Source organism: Malaclemys terrapin, chromosome 8 (assembly GCF_027887155.1).
Source record: "Malaclemys terrapin pileata isolate rMalTer1 chromosome 8, rMalTer1.hap1, whole genome shotgun sequence".
Taxonomy (NCBI): domain Eukaryota; kingdom Metazoa; phylum Chordata; order Testudines; family Emydidae; genus Malaclemys; species Malaclemys terrapin.
The window spans coordinates 48,935,599-48,959,037 of NC_071512.1; positions in this window are offsets into that span (position 1 = coordinate 48,935,599).

Here is a 23,439-nt window from a genome sequence, read left to right on the forward strand (position 1 = left end):
GGAGGGGACCTCTGAGCGACAGAGGCAGACCTAATAAGCATGCCCCGTCTCAGAGCATAACCGACTGGTTGGAGTTCCTACTCTAAGAGAAGTTTGCTTTCTCCACCAGCCAGCAATGGATGAAAATTCGTGTTAAAATCAACAAGATGCTGACTGAGTCTGGAGACGCACTCCATGTCTCCATGCACAGAACCACCTCACTGCTCATGGGGCCTGCTAACACAGACAGACACCCCCTGCGGTAAGTTGGACTCATGCAGTAAAACCTTCAATGGACCAAATCCTCACTCTGGTTTCGTTTGGACTCAGAACAGCTTGTTTTTTTGGGACTCCGTTCACACTCGGTTGGGAACAGAGCAAAGGTGCCTGATTTAGAAGGTGTGCTGTATTACATGGGATTGGTACGTAAGGCTACTAACTGTGGAGCCCCCAACCTAGACTTATAACAATTGGCAGACAGCTAGCAAAAAGTGCATGGTACCGGCTCGTTTAACTTCCTCTTTTCGCACTGTGCATTTTGAATCCCATGTGGCATCAGGGGCAGAGTGAGAGGGGAATGGCCTGGGTTCCGCCCTGAACGGAGGCACACCAAAACCACAGCTTGTATCAATAATGTAATCGGCCCAACGCTGGAAAACCCTCCAATCCATATATTAATCAAAGCAAATATGGCGGCAGAAACTGATCAGGCTCCAGTTCTGACTGGGTCTACAAGGCTGGGTCTACACAGGAAAAAAAATCAGGATAAGCCAAGGTGTGAATTTAAATGAATCTGGTTATACTGGTATCACCTCTGTGTGGACACTCTTACTCCGGTATAGGAGGGCCTTTTTCTATTTAGCATACATCAATCGTGAAGGGTTTAAGCTAAAAAGCCTCTTATACCAGAATAAGAATGTCCGCCTGAGGGCTGTGCCAGTATAACTATAACTGGTACAGCTCTCTCAGTTTAACTGGTACAATTTTCCCATGTAGACAAGGCCTAAGGAATACTTGGCAAAAATTCCAACAGGGTCCATTAGAAAGGCTTTCAATTTCAAAAGATGCTTATTCCATTTAATGAAATTTGTACCAGACATTCTATTTGTCAATTACATTAACTCTAAGCATTTCAAAGTGAGAGGATTTCTTTCTTTTATCCGGGGTTACAAGAAAAATCAAAATCAGACTTATAAAGCCACTGGGTATGAAACACTGGCCTTGTGCGCGAATGTGATCATATCTCCCTCTAGCTGCTAGCTCTAGGGACTAGATAGCCTGCTACTATCCAATACATAAGCCAGCTTTCCTTTAGTTCAAAGGCACAAGAGCTTGTGCTCTTGGTGGTGAAGGTTATGGGTTCAATCACTGCTGATGACTATGCTGTCTGTGATTGCAGCCTTATCTATGGAGCTCTCTGTAGGAAAGCAATACATGCTTACAGATCTGAGACTGGGAGCTGTTAGATGCTGTGTGATGTGGCCCTTTAAGGGAGCTTAACCCCCATCTGTGCCTAAATATGTATTTCGAAACCTAACTTTAGAGACAGAGTTTTTAAAAAAAAATCACGGCCTTGTGTTTTCTGCAACCTGCCCACAGAGCAGAAAACATGTTGTCTCTCTCTCATGCACACACCCTAGTCCTGTTTCTACTGAAACCAATTGCAAAGCCCCCCCTTGCGCTAGGTATGTTTTCAATGAAAATTAAAAAGTGTGTTCTCAATCCAGGGTAAGCTGGTTAAAATAGCAGTGAAGACACAACAACTTGGCTATTGGCTTGGGTTAGCAGCTTGAGTTCAAATGCAGGCCCCTCTGGAGCTTTTAACTGGAGCTACAAACCGGAGTTAAAAGCCGAGTTGCCTTTGATGTCAATGGAAGCTGATTTGGATTCCAGACTAACCACAACAAAAATCCTTCATGTCGTTGCGTAATTACAACCTATTTCTTTCAGACACATATGGCCATTTAACTCCCTGGAAAGCATGTAGGGGCCTTAACAAGCCAGGGAGACAAAGAAACATTAGGCAAACGTCAACATTTCAGGAGAGGGTAAATGTTTAAGACCTGTAACTCCAAAACTGTTAGACAAATTCTCTTCAAACTGCATGGAAACCTTCTCGCTTGTCTTCAGTGTAAAACTGGCAATTTCCAGACTCAATCAATTTCCCTAGCCAAATTTAAAGGATGGATAAAGCAGGGCTTTCTATTAGAAGCTGGTTGCAGCGTTAGCTATGGAGAAGCTACTGAATCTCCATCACACAGGTCCCACCTATACAGATGGGGCCTGATCCTCAGTCCATTCCTGCACTTGTGGCAGAGATGGAGGGGCTGGTAGCAAATGAAGTTTTATGCCACCTCTGTGCCCCCTGTATTCTGGAGCCATGAAGAGGTGGCCTTAGGGCTGCTCCTCTAACTTATGCTTTGTTTCTTCTGGGGCCTGGAAGGAGAATAGCCAGAATTAGTGGCCGACATGCCCCCAACTCAGAGATCAGGGAGCAGGGCTGACACAGAGTCTATATAACAGCTCCACAGAGACCAGAGAGGCTGTCTGAACAGGGGTCATTGCTGATCACTTAAAGGCCCATTTACTCTTCCAAAGTAAAATAACAGGGCCACAGTGTGGCTGAGACTCAATCGCAGGGTAGGGTGACCAGATGTCCCGATTTTATAGGGACAGTCCTGATTTTTGGGTCTTTTTCTTATATAGGCTCCTATTACCCTCCCCTCCCCATCCCGATTTTGCTGTCTGGTCACCCTACCCCAGGGTGTCTCTTGCACATCGATGTTAGAGAGGCCAGTTTGTGAAGAGCTTGCTGTCCACATACCTCTGCATCATGTCCATTTCACAAACTTTTCTATGGATTTTTACCATGTCATCTATTAATTACCTAATTACATCTTCTAATTACGGGATTCCTCCCGTATTTATACTCATTAAGTAAATGGTGGCAATTACACTAATTAGGTTAATGACACAAGATAACCATCTACAAATTGCTTTAAAGGGACATAGTCAAGGCTGGTAGGTCAAGGATTTTCACAGGCAGGTCACATTACTGGTCACAAGCATCCATTCTCCTCAATTCCTGCCTCCCACTCATCCATCCCCCTCACCATTCATATCTGCCCTAGTCTAGTGAAGTCTCTACCCAATCAGCAGCAGCACCATCTGCAGCTATGATTGGATCAGCTAAGCAGGCCTTGAGCCACTCAAGGCTTGGATTGGAAATCGACAAGGGAAAAACCCAAGGTGCTGCGGAAAGCAATGTTGCTGGTTAAGTAGGTGGTGCCCTTTCCTGGCTGCTTCTGCAGAAACAATAGCCCAGCATAACACTAGCAGCCAGGCTTTGCTGCTACAAGTGCCACCTTTGGGGTGAGACATAAAACCAAGCTCGTGCTCAGTGGCGGTCATAAAAGATTTGGGGCATTTTGCACAAGAGTCATTATTTGCATTGCAGTAGCAGCTAGAGGCTCAGCCCCATTGTGCTAAGCACCATGCAAACAAAAAGAATCTTTGCCCCGACAAGCTTACAATCTAAATAGAAGAGACAAGACCTGGATACAACAGATAGACGAGGGAGCACAAGGTAAGAAATAGATGTGACAACAACCGGAAGGCACAGTGATCCATTGCCAAACCATTGTCAAATTTGTTGGCATCACAGCAGAGGTGAGTTTGTCAGGAGGGATTTGAAGGTGGACAATGCAGTGGACAGAGGTGATATCTTCACACCCTGGACAAATTCCAGTTTGGGTGTTTGTTCTGCTTCCCTAAAATTCCCCATTGTTTCAATTGGACCCAGTATTTTTGCTTCCTCCCTTAAGATCTCAGCAATGTTGCTGTCTGCTGGGAGACACTTCCCACACGTTAATAAACCTTTCAGCAACTCTGGCTAAGCTCCGAGTTTCAAATGAGATACAAGACCAAGTGTGGCTTCAATTTTCACTGCAAACATTCTGCGCAGCTGTAATAATTAGAGCCACTCCTCAGGAAACTGTGAATTAAAAGGCAATAGACACAGATGTAAAGCAGCTCTGATGATAATGGTTGGAGATATCAGCTGAACTCCCAGGGTGAGGAACCTGAGTCACAGTCCCCTGGCTTGCGTTTTGTTTAGTTTTGGCTATCGCTTATCTCCTCTACCCTCAACCCTCCCAAACGAGTGCATTTTTCATTGATTCCAAGGCTAGAAGGGACCATTGTGATCATCTAATCTGACCTCCTGCAGAACACAGACCAGAGAACTTCCCTGGAATCATTCCTGGTTGAACTCCAGCGTATATTTTAGAAAAAATACCCAATCTAGATGTAAATATTGTCACTGATGGGCAGTCCACCAGGACCCTGGGTAAATTGTTCCACTGGTTAATTATTCTCACCGTTAAAAATTCACGCCTTATTTCCAGCTGAAATTTTGTAAGATTCCATCCGCTAGGCCCTGATCCAACAAAGCACATAAGCACACACTTTACTTTAAGCATGTGCTAATGTCCCATTGAAGTCAATGACTTAATCATCTGCTGAAGTGGTTTGCTTGTAGACTTGCTATTCCTTGAAGGAAGCCTGGGCCCCCTCTGGAATATACAGTCATGCTCCATCAAGGTTTCCATGGTGGCTGAGATGGCACCAGTGCAAGGGGTGCCTCACAAAGCAGAAGCTGGTGAGCTGTGACTTCAGGGGATCTGAAGAGGAAAGCATAGGTCAGGTTAAAGCAATCTCTTTTGCAAAGTGCTCCTCTGACTGGCTATTTGGAGCATTCAACACATAATGATGCCGCTCTTCTTGCACTTCTCTCTCTCATCCAAAGCACTTTCCAAATTTTCCTACCTTCTTGTGCCCACCATTCAATATCAAGTAATCATTTAGCCCCCACTGAAATGCAGCCACCTCTGCAGTGCAGCACAGGAGCACACTGCAGAATTTAGAATGGGATGAACTGTCCTTTATCCTGTGGTCACCTACAGAAGAGACTGCAATAAAGTACCCTGGAATTTGGCCAGGATGCAATTCTACAATAACGAAGTTTTGCCCCCAAAGTATTTGCAAATCCCCTTTTAAAAAGAAAATGCTGGAGTAAAATCCACAGCTGACCTGATTCCATTGCAGTCAATAGAGATATGCCGATTTACACCAGTTGAGGATATACCCATGATGTGTGGTACAAGAGATTTCATTATTGGTAAAGTTAAGGAATACAGAGTTCTGCTACTAAACTGCTGGCTTAGCCCTAAACTATATCCCTGTGTCAGCTGCCCAAAGACATGTGTAACCAGGTCCATTTTCTGGAAGATATACTGCCACGTCTGGCTTTATTGCCTGTTCCAATAGGACGTTGCTAGCACTTCCATTGGCTCACGCTGACCAGCCTCCCCTCTAACAGGCCAGGTCTATGGCTCCAGTGGGAGGCTTGCAGGAGCATATATCGATTGTAAATAATGTCTCAATATTCTATAGTAGGTCATAAATCAAAAAGGTTTTGAAATCTCTTTTCTCTGAGGGACTTTTTTAAAGGAGTCTATTTCTTGTTTAGCCGTTTTCTTTTTAGAGTGAGTGCATTGACCTTTCACCTCCAAGTTCTGGTTCAAAATATGCCCGGTGATCCCCATTTGGCTCCCTGGGTCATTCGTCCACTTTGCAAAATCCAAGCACACATTTGGGGTAGGATGGTCTCATTGACAGAACACTTTAACCTCAAACCGGAATTGGTATTTTTAACCTGAACATAGGTGTGTATTTTTCTTCGCAAGTATCCTGTACAATCAGACTGACGCAGGTGCAGCCATGTTTCCTGAGAGCATGCCATCACAGACCGTGATTGTGTTAGGTCTCACGTGGTAGGCTAAGTAGCATTACCTGCTCAGTCCTTGGATGGGAGACCTCCAAGGAAAAGCAGCAGTGCTGTGGGAATGGGGGGATGGATAGCTCAGTGGTTTGCACATTGGCCTGCTAAAGCTAGGGTTGTGAGTTCAAATCTTGAGGGTGCCATTTAGGGATCTGGGGCAAAAATCTGATCTGTCTGGGGATTGATCCTGCTTTGAGCAGCAGGTTGGACTAGATGACCTCCTGAGGTCCCTTCCAACCCCAATATTCTATGATCTTCTTCCTGAGTAAATAGTGGAACCCTTCCACTGCTGGAGGTACTACTGTCCTCCAAAGTGGTTGTAAAATGGAGGTCCTCTCTACTGCACTGTTCTCAAGAGCACACTAAGCAAATTCTAACTGAGGTAATTAAACCTGCCACCCTTAATTAATGGTACAGTTTTAATTATAAAGAAAACTTTCTTCCTTATTTCTTGTCTCTAACTGCTGTGCAGTGTTGTGTGCTGTTAAACAGCCAATGTGTCATATCCCAGAGGTGGCTGCATTTCAGTGATTCTGTATCTACAGTTTGTATAGTGTGTCAGGATCCTTGTGTATGGAAATAGTTATAGAATTAGAGATGCTTGTCAACACCAAAGTTTAGGTGCAGAGTCAAACTTCCCCAAAATTTCAGGGATATTTGGACCTAGGTTTTGGTTTGTCCCTTTATAGGGATAGGGGCCAGTTGTGAAGGTTTGTATCAAAAACAACATGGATTCCTTTCCATTCTCCCTTGGCACTTCTGCCCTTCCCATCCTCACTATAAAATGAGTTCTGTACCCAGGGCAATCCCATGTATGTGCACAACTCACAGGCTTTATTCCAAAGTTCCAGAAGAAAGTAATGCATGTGTGTAATAGACTGATTTTTGCACATTGCACCGATCCAGTCAATTTCTTTAGCCCCTTTGATGTGTAAGGATCTAGAAGCAGTTTCCAGGTACAGCAATCTTCCAGGGACCAGCTTTTTCCTGGCATGAGCTGAATGTAGCATGAGTTACTGCCATTATGGAGATAATGGCCGTGAGACCATTTAGAGAGGCTTCCCCTAGCCTTTGTGTAACTGTTCTGGGGACTAAGCCTGCTAGGGTAGCCGGGGGAACCGGTAGCCTTAATATTTCTTTACTGAAAACAATTGATCACACATAACACTGCAGGGTTCTGCCAGACCCATTCATATTCCGAGGCAGTACACTGTCAGCCTTCACATCAGACTGCTGAACTTTCCCCCTTAGAAGTGTAAGAAACTGACAGCCAGATAAGCAACAGAGGGGTTCTGAAAATATTTTGAAACAGCCCTACTATGTCATTGTGTATATAATTATTAGATTTTATTTCATACTTTAGCCTGCACTTGTATTGGTGTCTTTCATCTGAAGATGAAAATGCTATAAAGACGTTAATTAAATAAGAAAATGTATTTACTGTAATGGAGCATGCTTATATAGCACCTTTGTGCCACAAACTACAGTGCCACTGAAATGCAACCACTTCTGGGGTATAGGGAGACCACTGACAGAAAAACAGCTCTGCAGTGGGAGGAGGGCAAATATTAGGTTGAGATTACAATTTTTTACGTAAAGTGCTATGGGATCTTTTAATCCCATTCTCACACCATACTAGGAGCGCCACATAAAGAGGAAGCCATTTGCAGGGCACAATAACAAATTTTATTGGTCCTACAAAGCACAGGACATATGCTACATATTCTTGAGCATCATCTACTGGCACCATGTCTACTAACTATTTACACATTAAGCAGAGAATCTAGGTTAAAAAAACATTATTAACTTTGCAAAATCAAGCACTCAAGAGATAGGAAATGCCAGAATTAAGGGTTCCTGGGCAACCTTAATTCAGCTCCCTTGTGCATATGCATTAGTCACTCTGCGGGAATGGCACATGCAGATTCCGGTCAGCACTAGGAGAGGAGAGAGGCTCGAGCATGCTCAGTGAGGACAGAATCTTCAAAGACTGTAGCTGATAAAATTGAAAAGGTCTCTACTAAGCATGTGTGAACTGAGATTTTTCAACGGCTTCTAACTTTGCCAAACATGGGCAGATTTACACAAAGACAGCAAAAGGAACATCCCTGACACAAAGGCCACATCCCTGGCAAATTTCAAGTTCTTGCTCCAAAGCATTTGGGCGCTAAAGCATATCACAGAAAAGGTCTCAAGAATTTTTTTTAACATGGGCAAAACAAGGTATTTTTTCCTAATCTTGTTCTAAGAAACGGCCAAACTGTTTTGACACAAATTTTCCAGGCAAGTTCTGCCTGAGGCAGGCACCTGGCATGGAAAATTTCAGCCCAAAAGGTTAAAGTTTCATAGAGTTGATGGCCAGAAAGGACTGCCAGATCATCTAGTTTTGCAAAGTTATAAGCAACTGAAAAAGGGTCTTATAACAGAAAGTGCTGGGCAATCTTAATAAGAGGCAGTTCTACCACCCTGGCCAATAATGTACAGCATTATACCTGTATATCTCACTTACAGCACCACTTGTAACACACCGTGAGTAGGCCCTTGGTTTTTAAATACCCAAAACTCTGAGTAAACAGCACAGGACTCAATTTCCCTCCCTCAGGCGGCCAAAGGGCTGATTTGAGTTGTGTGTTGCCAAAAGTAGGACACTGAGCCTGATAAGCCCCAAGCTCCTCTTGGGGTGATTCTGTTGCATTTCCCCGGAAACATTACAGAGGCCTCTCTGTGGGGTCAGGGGATGGCGGGAACAGGCAGGGGGTGGAGAAGAGGTGACACCCACTGGGGCCTATAACACACTCATTCATGTGACCACAAGTGGCTCTGACGACTTCCAGTTTCCTCTGGAAGGCAGCACCTTCAGCAGCAATCCAGAGCCTGGAGCAGGGGCTCTCAGGTTATTCCACTGAATGGAGCACATTTGACTAAGGAGACTGTGTCACGGACCCACCTCCCCACCCATTTGTTATCCACTGGCCACCTCTCCTCTCCCAACCACGTAACATCCCTGTGGATGTGTCTTGGGAAAGCAATGTCAGGGAAGCATGTCATGCATTTATAGCTATCTTTGAGGCAGTGTAAACAGCTGGAATCAAGCAGGAGGAGCCAGCACCATGTGATCAGCCAGACCTCAATGGACCATCCATGTTCTGTGCCTCATAGCTTGAGAACCACTAGCCTCCAGTTGCACTCACCCAGAATCAGCCAGCACAACAAAGCATCTGATGAATAGAAGACATAGAGGCCCATTTATGTGGCTGAGCTTTGCATTCCAGCAGGATAAAAATACACGTCATTTACTAACCATTAATGGGACATTAAATTCCATTAAAGTCCTGCTAATTTACTGTGTGCTCAGACCTGAACAGTACATTGGTGAATCCGTGTATTTATGTTTAACGTTATTTTACAACTACGCTCTTGACCTCAGGAAAGAATAAGGTCAAATGTGGGGTTGGCAGGGAAGAGCCAGGAAAGCAACAGCTGCTGGAAAGATAGGAAGAGAACTGCGTGGGAAGGTGGATTAAAGTGCCAGCCCTTTTGAGCATATCTGGGGATCCTGCACTGACGTCACCCGTGAAATGCATGTTAGACTCCCATTCAGCAACTGGGCACATCACAAAGAGCAACATGACTGGATCTGATTCCCAAAGCTTCCAGCCAGCAGGGAACCAGGACTAGTCAGCAGGGAGTGCTGTACATCAAGACAGAGGAGTATCAGTAGAGCTGGTGGCAGTAGGGGACTCCAGACTGGAATAGCAGGGGGTGCTGCAGGTCAGGACTGAGGGGCACTGACAGATCAGGGGGGTACCATCATGGCTGGCCCTGGCAACTTCTTCTATCTGCTCCTCAGAGTGCATGAGTCCCTGCTCAGCTGAGTAGGCTTAATAGAGGAGTTGATTATAAATTTCTCTTCTGCCTATCAAAGGCCAGTGGAATTGAGAGTGGCCTCGTCTAGGTTTCTTTTTCACAGGAGAATAGGACAAAGACTGGAAGTGCTCGAATCAAGGGACAATACTGCACCGGCTCCTGGCTGATGGACAAGATAGAGAAATAAACTTCCTATCTGGCTAATGCCTCTGGTCTGGCTTGAAAATCTGAGGTGCTTAGTACTTGCCCAACCAATGCTCACATTTAGAATGGGGGATGTTTTAATTTTATACAAGCATCCTATCAAGATGTGTCCTACTCTCTCATATACAAGCTTCGATCCAGGCCTGGAAGGGCAGCAGGTGGCCAACTAGTTCCAGTGGCTTGATGAAATGGCCACATGTTCACTAGACTGGGATCTGCCAAATCATTTTCAGCCATTATGCAGCCACCAGATAGGACTAACCTTTGAACCCTTTGGAGTGGATAACAAGTGGATACTGAGCAATGAAAGGCTCCAGGTGCTATTTTGCATCCAATCCCCCTGGGCAACAGAAGGCCAGATTTTTCCAAAGAGCCCAGGGCCAGATTTTCAAGAGCTCAGCACCGCAGCTCCACTGGGACATGAATCATAGTGGGTGCTGAGCTGTTCTGAAAAACTGGCCAACACAACCCCATTCGTCAGAAGCCCTGAGCACTTGCACTTCCTTTTGACATCAGCTGGAGGCAGGGGTGCTTAGCACTTTTGAAAACCAGGCCTATAACTTCTCAAACTATCTAACTATAACACATTACTGCAGCTGGTCAGTGGCACCCGCTAGTTAGGGTTGCTAAACAATTTCAATTCCCCATATATGGAATTTCTCTCTGCCCCTAAATCAGACCACCCTGAAGCCCAGACAGGAAAGTTTCAGAAATAAAAACCACTATGGCTTTAAAGATGTCTACCTCCTTTCCTTTGCTGCCGTCATTTCTGCCCCCAAGCTACAACATTTTTAGGTCTAGAAAAAGCTATTTTAGGTGAAGTTTGCAGGAGTTTTATTTGTAATTACTTTTAATTTCTCTTGTTCTGAGCCCAGTGCAGCGAGACCCCTGGGTGAAAGTTTTTCCAAGTGGCCAGTGATTTTAGGGGGTCTCCATTTCTAGGTGTCCAACTGGAAACACCTTTAAATGCCTTGTGTTGCACACCCCAAAAATCACTGAAATTTTGACCCATGTGTCTGAGTCACATCTGCTGACATAGTGGCAGGAGAAACATCTGGATATTATTCTGCCAGGCGCATCATCAGCTAAATCCCAAATGCTGAATCTATCCCCCCCCCATCAATTACATAGTGGGAGACAGTATTGCCTAGTAGATAGGAGAATGGCCTGGGTGTTAGGAGACCTACATTCTGTTCCTATATCTGCTACTGACTTGCTGGGTAATCTTGGGCCAGTCACATCCCCTCTCTGTGCTCATTTCCTTTCCCATTGGTTGCCGGTCTTGTCTAGTTAGGCTGTAGGCTCTTTGGGGAGGAATCATCTCACTGTGTATGTACAGCACCTTGCACAACAGGTTTCTGATCTCAGTATGTGGCCCCTAGAGGTTCAGTATTATAATAAAAACTAACAATATGCAAAGGCAGAAAACGTATGGCTGCTTTTCAGATCAGCTCTCCATTAGAACAAATCGTCTTTTGACTTGTAAATGGAGCAATCTGGATCAGAATTCACTGAGAGAAACTAACTATGTAAGCCCAGTGGAGTATTTATACAGCATCCCTCTGATGACTGGGGCCCAATGTGAGTATTTCTCCTACCAAGGAAATTGAGGTAAGTTGGCAAGCATACCTCAATGTCAGTGTCACCTTTTCCTGGCTCTTACCACACTTCTATATTGTAATTTTCACACATACGCAGGACTCCAGCCAGGAATAAAAATGTTTTTAAAGAGAAAGAGAGGTGAGGATTTGGATTATTTAAAGAGGACAGGTGAAAATGAAACCAGAAGGGGAGCTGGGACAAGTGAAAATTGAGCTAGGATGTAGAGAAAAAGACCAGAGAAGAACCAGGGAGGCAAGGCTAGACGTGTATTGCCCCACGACTATAGTGTGCTATGTAGCCGTAGAGCTGTTGAGGTGTCTGGGAGCTAGAGCCCTTTTGGTTAATCAAAACAAAGGGCCTGATTCTCAGTTTTGCTAAGACCTCTTTAGGTCACTCTGGCAGCATAAAACATCCTTAAAAGGAGTAGAAATGGCCCCTCAGACTAGCCTCTGGGTAAGGGGTTACCCTGAGCAGGGTAGAGCTGGGCTAATGCTTCAACACTTGCACTGGTGGCGTGTCGGGCACAGCCAGAGGGCATTGTACGACGACTCTTCTCTTCTTCCAATGGGACCATGGGAAGTGCAACGGAGGCCTGGCAGGGCCCTGCATGGTGCCACAATAGAGGTAGCACATTGGTGGCTAAGAGCCACCTAACCCCCTCACCCCTCCACCTATCCCTGCCCCAAGCACAGGGCTTGACATGCCCACAGGTGCCACCTATCAGCCAAAGGCATCACATTTAAGATCTGGTTCCTGGCTGAAGGAATTATTCTCACCGTCCATGACAAAAACCATATCGTGGCCGGCCTTTATTAGAGCATGTCCTTTTCCATTTGTTGACGTCATTACTACAAGAACAAGGCCTCTCACATGCATTGTAAGCCTTTTGGGGCAGCAACCATTTTCTTGTACAGTGCCAGCACAATGGCGCCCCCTCCCTGTTTGTGGCTTTTAAGAGCTACTGCAATCATAATTAGTCAATCAGATTGTACATTTTAGAATTAAATTTTGACCATGTGGTTAAGGTCAGAGGGGGACCCACTTGACCGTCACTGGAGCCAAGAAGTTAGAAACACTGGGCAGAGAGGGCAAAACATTTCCTTCCTAAGAATCTTCACTTACCTTTGAAAATGAGTTTTCAGTCACTTTTTCACCGTAGGGTCCCTGCTTCTCCAGCCAGAGAATAGAAACTATTCCAGGATGTGGGCTTGTCTGACCACTCCCAACAAACCACCTTTGCTCACAGACTCCCAGAGCCACGTCGGCAATCAGAGCAGAGAGTTAAACAGCTGACAGCATAACATAGCATTAGAGGAAACAGCAATCTGCTCAGGGCTATTCCAGAGGATCCCCTTTCCAGCAGGATAAGGCTCTTCTCCTTAATCCTGGGAGGTTGCAAGGCATCTCAGACTCTAAAATCACTGCATTATTATGCAGAGAAAACCAACTTTAGGCCATCTGTAGAGGTTTCTCATTAGAATTTCCCTCTCCTTCTAGGCCCTGCACTGGTGGGCTCATGGGACTGACACACCCTGCTTTACAAGGCAGACAGATAGGGGAAAAACACAGTATTAATTTGTTTTTTTAAAAACTCTCAAACAATCGGACCTAAGTTTCCTGTAACATACATGATACATGGAGAAGGCCTGGGTGGCATATAGAGTTTATTAGCAGTCGCTTGGGATGACCAGGGTAACTTGCTTATTGTTGAGCCACTTGTAAGTGACGAGACCATCCCAAACTCATTCTGATCAAACCCTTCAAACCACCTCATCTGATCATGTCTTCTCTGTCAATCTCCTGGGGGGCAGCCGATGCTGGTGGAAGTGGGAAGGACGCTTTGGGAAACTCAGGGAGGGTCCGGGGGGCAAGGTTGTTTGGGAGTCTCAGGAACACAGCGGGTGTGGCCTCCACGCTACAGACTCTGGTGGTCCCCAGCACAAAGAAACACTAGCCTCAAGATGAATCTGCCTCTCTCAGGGACTTGGCTGAATAGTATCAGCTCACCCATCAGCACCTCCACAATACCTCCATCCCCTAGTGAGAGGCACAGCCATGGAGCAGCGTTAACACCTGCCTGGGTATCCTTCCTTCTGAGCACCACCCTCTCCGGACTATGGCATGTCTCTCCTCCCCTGAGTCATGAAGCCTCTGCCCCACAGCATAGCGGGGTAGAATGCTCTGATAGCTTCCAAGGAACGGAGAACATGGAGGCGCCATTCCTTTTCTTTCATGCTTTCACCCCCATTGCTGTCCAAGTAGGTGAAGGGTAACTGTCACCTTCCCATGGTCCCACTGACTCCACATCCCAAATTCACTGGGAGTGTGATTGCGCCTTACTGGAAGGTGCTACAGGATCCTTTGGGCTGGCATGTGCTCTAGAAACGTGCAATATTATTAAACAATATAGGGGAGAATAAATGGGAAACACAGGCAAGAGGGGAATAGCATTTACTTGCACAAAATCAGCGATGCCAACAATAACTCCGCTCAGTGCAGACTTTGACTAGAGACTTTGGAAAAGGGGGTGGGAGGTGAGATGGGAAATTACCAGGAGCTTAAAAAAAAAAAAAAAGGATTAGCATTGACTAATAATTTCCGGGCTGTGAGTAGATGTCATTAATGACCCTTTTTATTCATGCAGAAGTTCCCAAAGAGGAGCATAATGTTCCATTAGTAATAATTGAGAAAGTCTCTCTTCGGGATTATGTCAAAACCTAGAGATGATGCTGCTGCCAAAACATTTTGGTGACAAACGTGTGAAGCATTTGACAGAAGGCACCACAGCAGGTTGAGGGGGCTTGGCGAGGGGAATCCTAGGAGAAGAGAGGTGAGACGGCAGTCGTGTTAGAGCTGAATGCTGATTCACTCTGGGGAGACCCTGGTGCTATCTTTTATAGAATCCGCATTCTCGCCCCCTGGGAACCAACAGTCCCACTCCATCTTAGCCCATATTGTACTTGCTAAACTCCCTTCATTTCTAATAAGCACAATGATGGGTGATCTGGATCTATACTGTCAAACCTGAAATCAAAACACATATTGCGTAATTCATGCTCTGTGCATAGGAGAGCTAGGTGAAATTTTTCACTCAAAAGTTTTTTTTTGGAAAAAAACGCACATTTGGCAACACAAACATTTTGCGAATTTGTGGCAATTTAACCAAATTGTTCATTTCAAACTATTTTTATTACATTTCAAAAAGTTTGCAACAGCCACTTTGGACATTTTCAAAACATAACATTTCACTTGTTCAATCTGAAAGAAAATTTTAACACATTTTTTTAAATTAAACAAAGAAGTTAAAATCAAAGCAAAATGTTGTTCTGCCTGAAACAATTTTTTTTGCAAGTTTTCAATTTGCTGAAAATTTTCAATATTGGTCCAAACCACACTGAATTTTTTCCCTAAAATATCAAAGTTTCCAATGAACTGGAAAATCCATTTTTCACCCCACCTTCCCCACCCCCGGTACTAGCTAGCTTGCACTGTTAAATGTTCACAGCAAATTTGACATACTACACAGAAAGCAGAGATTGCAGCTGACGGGTGCAAAAATATACACAAGTGCTACACATGTGCATTGCATGTATAGCTAAGTTTTATATCAACCATGGTATCTAGTTTAAAATATATAGACATAATCCACACCCCTTACAGTCTTTCGCGGATTTAAAGGTGTTTGGATTAGGCCACATATTTATGTAATATTCCACATAACCCCTTCTCCCATAAAATCCCTGTAACAGAGAAGTTGTGTGGCACCAGCTGACCAAACATAAGAAATGTAAAGTTCAGTTTGATGCTTGGCTTTGGACTATGCTGAAAAAATCAAATAGAAAATTATTGAGCTGATCAAGAGTTTTTGGTTGGAATTATTTTTTGAATGAAAACGGAGTTCCCTTTCCATCAAACTTCTCCCTGGTACAATTTTGATTTTGCTCAACTGTTTTTATTCCCTCCCCCTTTATCATAAAAACCAAAAGGAAATATTCAGCTTTGGGTGAGTTTGATCCAAATTGAAACATTCTGGTTTCTTGAACTGAACCAAATTGTTTCGATGATGAGACAGGTGGACAATGAACTACATCTGTCTAAGGTTCCATGGTGCCTCATGGGAGATGTAGTGAAGGTGCCTCATGCCTAGAGCTGTGCAAATAACTGATGTTTGGGGGTCACTGTACTTCAAAGAAAAAATTAGCTCAGGATCAACCCAAAACCAATCTTTTCCTCAAAAATGTTCTCAAATCTAAAAATAAATGTTTTATCTTTAAAAATAACATTGAAGGAAACTTTGAAATATAGTCATTTGGAATTGAAAAACTTTTTTTTTTTTTACTAATTTAAGTTTTGATTGTTTTTTTTTAAACACGAACAACTCGGTGAACGTGACACAAATTCACAAAACATTTCAGCGTTGCCAAAAATTACATTTCTCACCAAAAAAAAAAAAATGTTCTGGCTAAAAAAATTGGCCCAGCTCTACTGATGGCCCTAATCTCTGCTATGAGCCAGGCTCTAGAAGGTTGGCCTGAGCACAGAGCTAGCAAGCCAGCTTGGGGATTGCACAGGCATCCTGGGGAGACTGATGACGATTTTGGGGGCTCCGGTTGACAGAGGGGAGACGCACAAGGAAATCTGTCTGTTTCTGAGGTTTTGAAGTATATTGCACAGTGCCTGAAATTGCTATTTGTTGAGGAGGGTGGAGCTGTCTACACTAGTCCAGATACAGTTCGAGGCATGATTCAGAAAGGATTGTGGCTCAAGGAAGGTTCTAATTGGCTCAGTTTGGATGCTAGAAGCCCGATGCTCTAGCCTAAGTATGGACACAGCTTCTGAGCACCATCCTCACATGTTTTGGCTTTGTCCACAAGGGCTACCCAAACGGTGAGCGCACTAGAGTGGTTTGGGGGACTAAAAGCACAAAAGCAAATAGGCCGATCAAGTGGCGGCAGCACAAGAACAAAGAGCGAAGCAGCATGCTCAGAGTTCAAGCCGAGTAAGAGAGAGAGCCCAGATAGTGCAACAATCAGCCTTTTTTTGTTCCTCCACATGCACGGTCCTCTCTCACCATGCACCTCCTGAAAGCAGAGTACCAAACTTCTAGACATTATCTTATACATATCTTATTGGGAAACTATTTATAGAAACATGGGACTCTGGGAAACACAGAGGGACTCTGGGAAACACAGAGGCTCTTGTTCACAGTCTTGGATCCACCACTGATGTACTCTGCAACCTTGGCCTAGTCCCTCAGCCTGTGTGCCTGAGGTTCCTGATCTACAAAATGGGCATGATAACACACACCTTCTTCCCAGGGCAGGGACACTAGCATATGTTCACAGTCCCTGCGGAAAGTGTCCCGCACTTGCACAGCGATACATTTTCTAACCTGCCCAAAAGGCTGTTTAACCAAGCAGGGCTGATGTCAACTGTCCAGCTGCCCTGTACTACCACCTGCTCCCTTGTCTGGTGCAGGGACAAAGCAGAAGATGGGCAGCTTGCAGCAGGGAGAGTGGCTCTGGAGAGGGGGATTTCATGGCACCCAACCAGAATGCTGCTGCATGCTAAAGACACAGCCAGAGGTATCGGTAGGACGAGTGGGGAGCATGAGGTTTCTTTCCCATGTAGGGTGGTTCGCATGCATCTCTACAGGCATTTGGGAAGGGCATGGAGAGGTATCAGGGAGGGTGCCAGGGGCTGAGGAGTGAGAGGAGTGAGGCAGGAGCCAAGTTTTCTTAGCCTGTCCCTCGTCTTAAAAATCTAAAGACGAGCATCCCCCATGTGAAGAGGAATGGGCTTGGGCTCAAGACATTGGAAGGAGGTTTGGGAGATCTGCACTCTTCAGCAAATGTTTCGGAATTCCAGTTTGGGTGAAAAGCCAAGAACTTCTCACAATTTCCCATTGATGATAAAAATACCCCAAACCGACCATTTTAACCAGCCACAGTAGCAAAGCGCGGAGAACCCCTGAAGTGAGGCTGAGTGGCCCCCCTCTGAGCGGGAGAGCGAGGGATCATTACACGCCCTTTGGAGGGCGGAGCCTAGATCGGCCCGCCCCCGTTGCCGGAAGTACTGGAGCGTGGCCGGAAGTAGAAAAGGCCTGCCCTGCAGCACAGTTGTGGGGGAGCCTGTGGAGGAGATGCCTAGAACCCCGACCAGGGGTATTCTATTTGCTACCCAAGATCCATACATGCCTAGAACCCCGACCAGGGGTATTCTATTTGCTACCCAAGATCCATAAACCTGGATATCCTGGACGCCCCATCATCTCAGGCATTGGCATCCTAACATCAGGCTTGTCTGGTTATGTAGACTCTCTCCTCAGACCCTACGCTACCAGCACTCCCAGCTATCTTCGAGACACCACTGACTTCCTGAGGAAACTACAATCCATCGGTGATCTTCCAGAAAACACTATCCTGGCCACTATGGACGTAGAAGCCCTCTACACCAATATTCCACACAAAGATGGACTATAAGCTATCAGGAACAGTATCCCTGATAATGTCACAGCTAACCTGGTGGCTGAACTTTGTGATTTTGTCCTCACCCACAACTATTTCACATTTGGGGACAATATATACCTTCAAGTCAGCGGCACTGCTATGGGTACCCGCATGGCCCCACAATATGCCAACATTTTTATGGCTGACTTAGAACAACGCTTCCTTAGCTCTCGTCCCCTAACGCCCCTACTCTACTTGCGCTACATTGATGACATCTTCATCATCTGGACCCATGGAAAAGAAGCCCTTGAGGAATTTCACCATGATTTCAATAATTTCCATCCCACCATCAACCTCAGCCTAGATCAATCCACACAAGCGGTCCATTTCCTGGACACTACTGTGCTAATAAGCGATGGTCACATAAATACCACCCTATACCGGAAACCTACTGACCGCTACACTTACCTACATGCCTCCAGCTTCCATCCAGGACACACCACACGATCCATTGTCTACAGCCAAGTTCTAAGATATAACCGCATTTGCTCCAATCCCTCGGATAGAGACAAGCACCTACAAGATCTCTATCAAGCATTCTTAAAACTACAATACCCACCTGCTGAAGTGAAAAACCAGATTGATAGAGCCAGACGAGTACCCAGAAGTTACCTCCTACAAGACAGGCCCAACAAAGAAAATAACAGAACACCACTAGCTGTCACCTTCAGCCCCCAACTAAAACCTCTCCAGCGCATCATCAGAGATCTACAACCTATCCTGAAAGATGATCCTTTACTCTCACAGATCTTGGGAGACAGACCTGTCCTCGCTTACAGACAACCCCCCAACCTAAAGCAAATACTCACCAGCAACCACACATCACTGAACAAAACCACTAACCCAGGAACCTATCCTTGCAACAAACCCCGATGCCAACTCTGTCCACATATCTATTCAAGTGACATCATCATAGGACCTAATCACATCAGCCATACCATCAGGGGCTCGTTCACCTGCACATCTACCAATGTGATATATGCCATCATGTGCAAGCAATGCCCCTCTGCCATGTACATTGGCCAAACCGGACAGTCTCTACGCAAAAGAATTAATGGACACAAATCTGACATCAGGAATCAAAATACTCAAAAACCAGTGGGAGAACACTTTAACCTGTCTGGTCATTCAGTGACAGACCTGTGGGTGGCTATATTACAACAGAAAAACTTCAAAAACAGACTCCAACGAGAGACTGCTGAGCTAGAATTGATATGCAAACTAGACACAATCAACTCCGGTTTGAATAAGGACTGGGAATGGCTGAGCCATTACAAACATTGATTCTATCTTCCCTTGTAAGTATGCTCACACTTCTTATCAAACTGTCTGTACTGGGCTATCTTGATTATCACTTCAAAAGTTTTTTTTCTCTTAATTAATTGGCCTCTCAGAGTTGGTAAGACAACTCCCACCTGTTTATGCTCTCTGTATGTGTGTATATATATCTCCTCAATATATGTTCCATTCTATATGCATCCGAAGAAGTGGGCTGTAGTCCACGAAAGCTTATGCTCTAATAAATTTGTTAGTCTCTAAGGTGCCACAAGTACTCCTGTTCTTCTTTTTGCGGATACAGACTAACACGGCTGCTACTCTGAAACCTGTGGAGGAGAAAGACGCTCTGCTGGTTCAGCCGTGTCCCCAAGAGGAACCCTCGCTGAGCAGTGCCCCATCCGCAGACACCGATGAGGACTGGTCCGGAGTGCCTGCTGCCGTCTACCCTGAGGAGCCAGAAGAGGACTTGAGGCCACAGGTACCAAACCCTGCGGTGGCAGGAAGTAGCCTGAGGCAGCCATGGAGCAGCTGACTGCCGAGCCAGGTGTGGCTCAGTTGGTGTGTTGCGGCTGGATCCCCGCTGACACGGGGGCAGCCAATCCTGCCCCTGCCAAGGCCCTGGGTTGGGATGCAGTGGAGTAGGGTGGGCCCAGGTCCCCCTGCCACCGCACCCTGGGGTGGCTGACTCCTTACACTGGGCAGGGAAGTTCTAGCCCCGAGGAAGGAGCCTCCCTTACCAGCTCACCTGTAGACTGTTTTGTTGCTGGCTGCCTGAGGCTCTTCAAACCCAGGCCCCAGCCCTGATAGACTGGTTTGTTTGCTGGCTGCCTGAGCTCCACCCAGGCTAATGCCAGCCCGGATAGACTCTGTTTAAAGGTTGACTACTTTAGTTACGCAAACCCAGGCTAAAGCCTGACAGGGAATATTACTCGCCCAGCCTATTGTGGGCTCTTGGCTGTCTTGCAGACTCTGGTCCTGGCCCGACAGGACCAGCCTGAGTGGCCCTTCTCTGAGCAGGAGAGCGAGGGACCATTACACCCCCATATGAACATGAATCACCCTGCTTTGGTAACTGGGCAGGCAAGTGGAGTGGGGGGGCTGCTGAGCAGGCGTGAGAGGCTTGTCCCATTTTAATTTTTTATGGCTGGTGGTTTGGCTCAAAGTTCTCTGGGCAGTTGCTGTCCCTTGTCCCAGAACTGGCTGCCTTTCAGTGGTGCTCTGTTGGTCTGGGACCCAACCTTGAAGTCCTTGTTCAGGCAAAAGTCCCCTTGATGGCTATGGGACTTTTGCCTTACCAAGGACTTTAAGATTAGGCTGATAATGGTCCAAATCAGCATAGTTCCACCGACATCAATAGAGCTATGCTGAGGATCTGGTGCAGTTTGTGAAGTGGGCCACTCTACAGATCAATGTTCTATTTCTAAAGAGTTTAATAGATGACTGACGGCTGTTCTACACATCAGCAATCTGTGTAACGTGGTTTCAAGGTGTTCTAGTTGCAAGCAATCCAGTGACCTGTTGGACTTTATAACAATCAATTAACCATTGGTTAAAACATCTGCTAATCAAGCATTAACCCTTTACAAAACACTTATAGACTTTTAATATGAAGGGTGAGCATATCGGGTTTTGGTGCTGCATAAATGTAAATTATTGCCTCGGATGTGGGCCCTGTATCAAAGGTTTGCTGAGGTTTGAAAGGTGAATACAGTAATTTCACTGTGCTCCTGGCAGGTTTGCAAAGTTATTAATAAAGGGATTTAACATGACTGCAATTAAGTAAGTCTATGGTAAGAAGGGCTCATGGTAGCTGAATCCAGAGGGAAGGGATGCCACTATTACATTGCTGGGCTTTTTAGTTAATTGCTAATTTTCCCTTTTTAGTATGTTTGGTTTGAAATATTAAGTGCAACAAATATATATTTCCTCCTTAACCTGTCAGCAAATAAAGTGAAATATGTGTGTGGTTAACCCACCCACCCACCCCTCAGAAATAAGCTGTTTTAATAGTAACTAGATAAAATTGCACAATATTTTACTTAATAGGGAAGCATATGGATCTCTATATTGTGTTATCTGTCCTATATTTCCTCTTTAATTTTATGTTAACATGACAATAATACATAAATCAGCTTTGCAAAATTGTCAGGAAAAGTTTACCTGCCCAGTCAAACCTTGACTAGTGCAACCCTACTGTAAACAACAATATCAACAACACACACACAGACACACACACGCACACCCACACCTGGAATCTCTGCGACAGATTCCCAGCTGGGGTAAGCTGAGGTCAATGGAGCTATGACACTTTACATCAGCTAAGAACCTAACTCTTTCATACACACCCATGGGCACGGTCTTACACATTGTAAGGCAGGGTTCTCAAACTGTATTGCACCGCAAACCCCTTCTGACAACAAAAATTACTACATGACCCCAGGAGGGGGGGCCAAAGCCCAAGCCTGAGTCCCATCACCTCAGGCAGGGAGGCCAAAGCCAAAGCCCAAGGTCTTTAGCCCCAAGCAGGGGGCCTGTAACCTGAGCTCCGGTGCCCAGGGTTGGAGCATTCAGGCTTCAGCTTTGGACCCAGACAGTGGACCTCAGGCTTCAGCTCTGGTCCCGGGCCCCAGCCAGTCTTAACCAGCACTGGCGACCCCATTAAAATGGGGTCACGATCCACTTTGGGGTCCTGACCCACAGTTTGAGAACTGCTGCCCTAAGGCCTTGTCTCCACTGAGCTTTCACCTAAAAGAGTGTTGCCAATGCTCACAATTTTTGGTATATTCCTTAAAGCCCAGTACCTGGAGTCAAATGATTGCATTAGCTTTCTTTTTAAAAAACATAAAGTACATTCTGACCCTCCTGGTGGCAGAGAAAACCTTGAGAGGTCAGGTTTTTAGGGCCTGGTTCGTGATTTTGGAACATTTGGGCTGGATTAAAGAACTCTGGGGCCCTGTGCACTATGGCAATTGCCCTCCCCACCATCGTTATCTTCCTCTCTCCCACCCTTTGACTATTTAAATTGTAGCTCAGGGGCAGGACTGTCTCTCACTCAGTGTTCATACAGTGCCAAGCACAATATGGCCCTGATCTCAGTTGTGAGCCCAAGTGAGTGCTGTAAGGCACATGATAACAATAGTCTCATAAGGAATGCTCGGGGACTGGAGACATTTCAGCCTAGTCTAAATGAACATCCTCAGACAAAGGCCTATGCTGTGTCCCATAGAGCGACACGCAGAAGGAGCCACCCATGCTGCCCAGTTTCTCCAGCCATGTGGCAGGAGCTAGAGAGGACAAGTGAAGCATCCCCCTCCCTGCCCCATATGCTAGCAGTGACAGACCCTCTAGAGGTGGCGCCTCACTACATTATGTGCACTCTCCATGGCTAACTCTAGGTGACAAGACTGTGCAATGAGTGCTTCTGGGGGCCAACAGAGGGAGCCTGTGCTCCCCTTGGCATCCTAGAGGAAGAAAGAAGGTAGCAGGTGTGGCCCAGGGACCCCTCAGTGCCAACTGGTAGAGAACACAAGGTTTTACAAGGATCTGCATAATAGTTCACTGAAGGGTAGCATGTGAGGTCTCTACCACGAGCCAGTAGCCCACCACTCATCATAATCATTGCAAAATGTATGTGTGGATAATATTTAAGGAGATATGTATCTATATTGAGAATTATGCTCTTAAGGCAGATCAGCAGGAGGTGACAAACCTCAACATGTACCTTTCAGGCAGGAGGTGACAGACACCTGTGTCCATGACTGGCCATCTGTATATTGTGTGTGACTCCCACTGCAGGCCTATTTGCATATTGAGCCAAATGCAAATTAAGAGATTTCAAAATCTACAAGGATGAAACAAACAGCAGGGGAGTGTCCTGCTTATGAATAAAGACAAAGGATTGTTCTGGCATATCCTGGTGTGCAAAGGGACACACTGAGTCCTGTGCCTAGGAGGCAAACAGACTGCATGCTTGTCTCATGAAAGAAGCGTCAAAGCCAGACTGGCTGCAAAGCACTGCAGGGATTTTGGGTAAGCAATACTTTTAGACATGAGAGTATCCGGTTAATGACATGTATGCTCTAGAATGCATGTTATGATTTTATTTTATAGGTAGCCATTTTTTTCAATATTTTTACTAGCTACTACTTGAATCGGTGT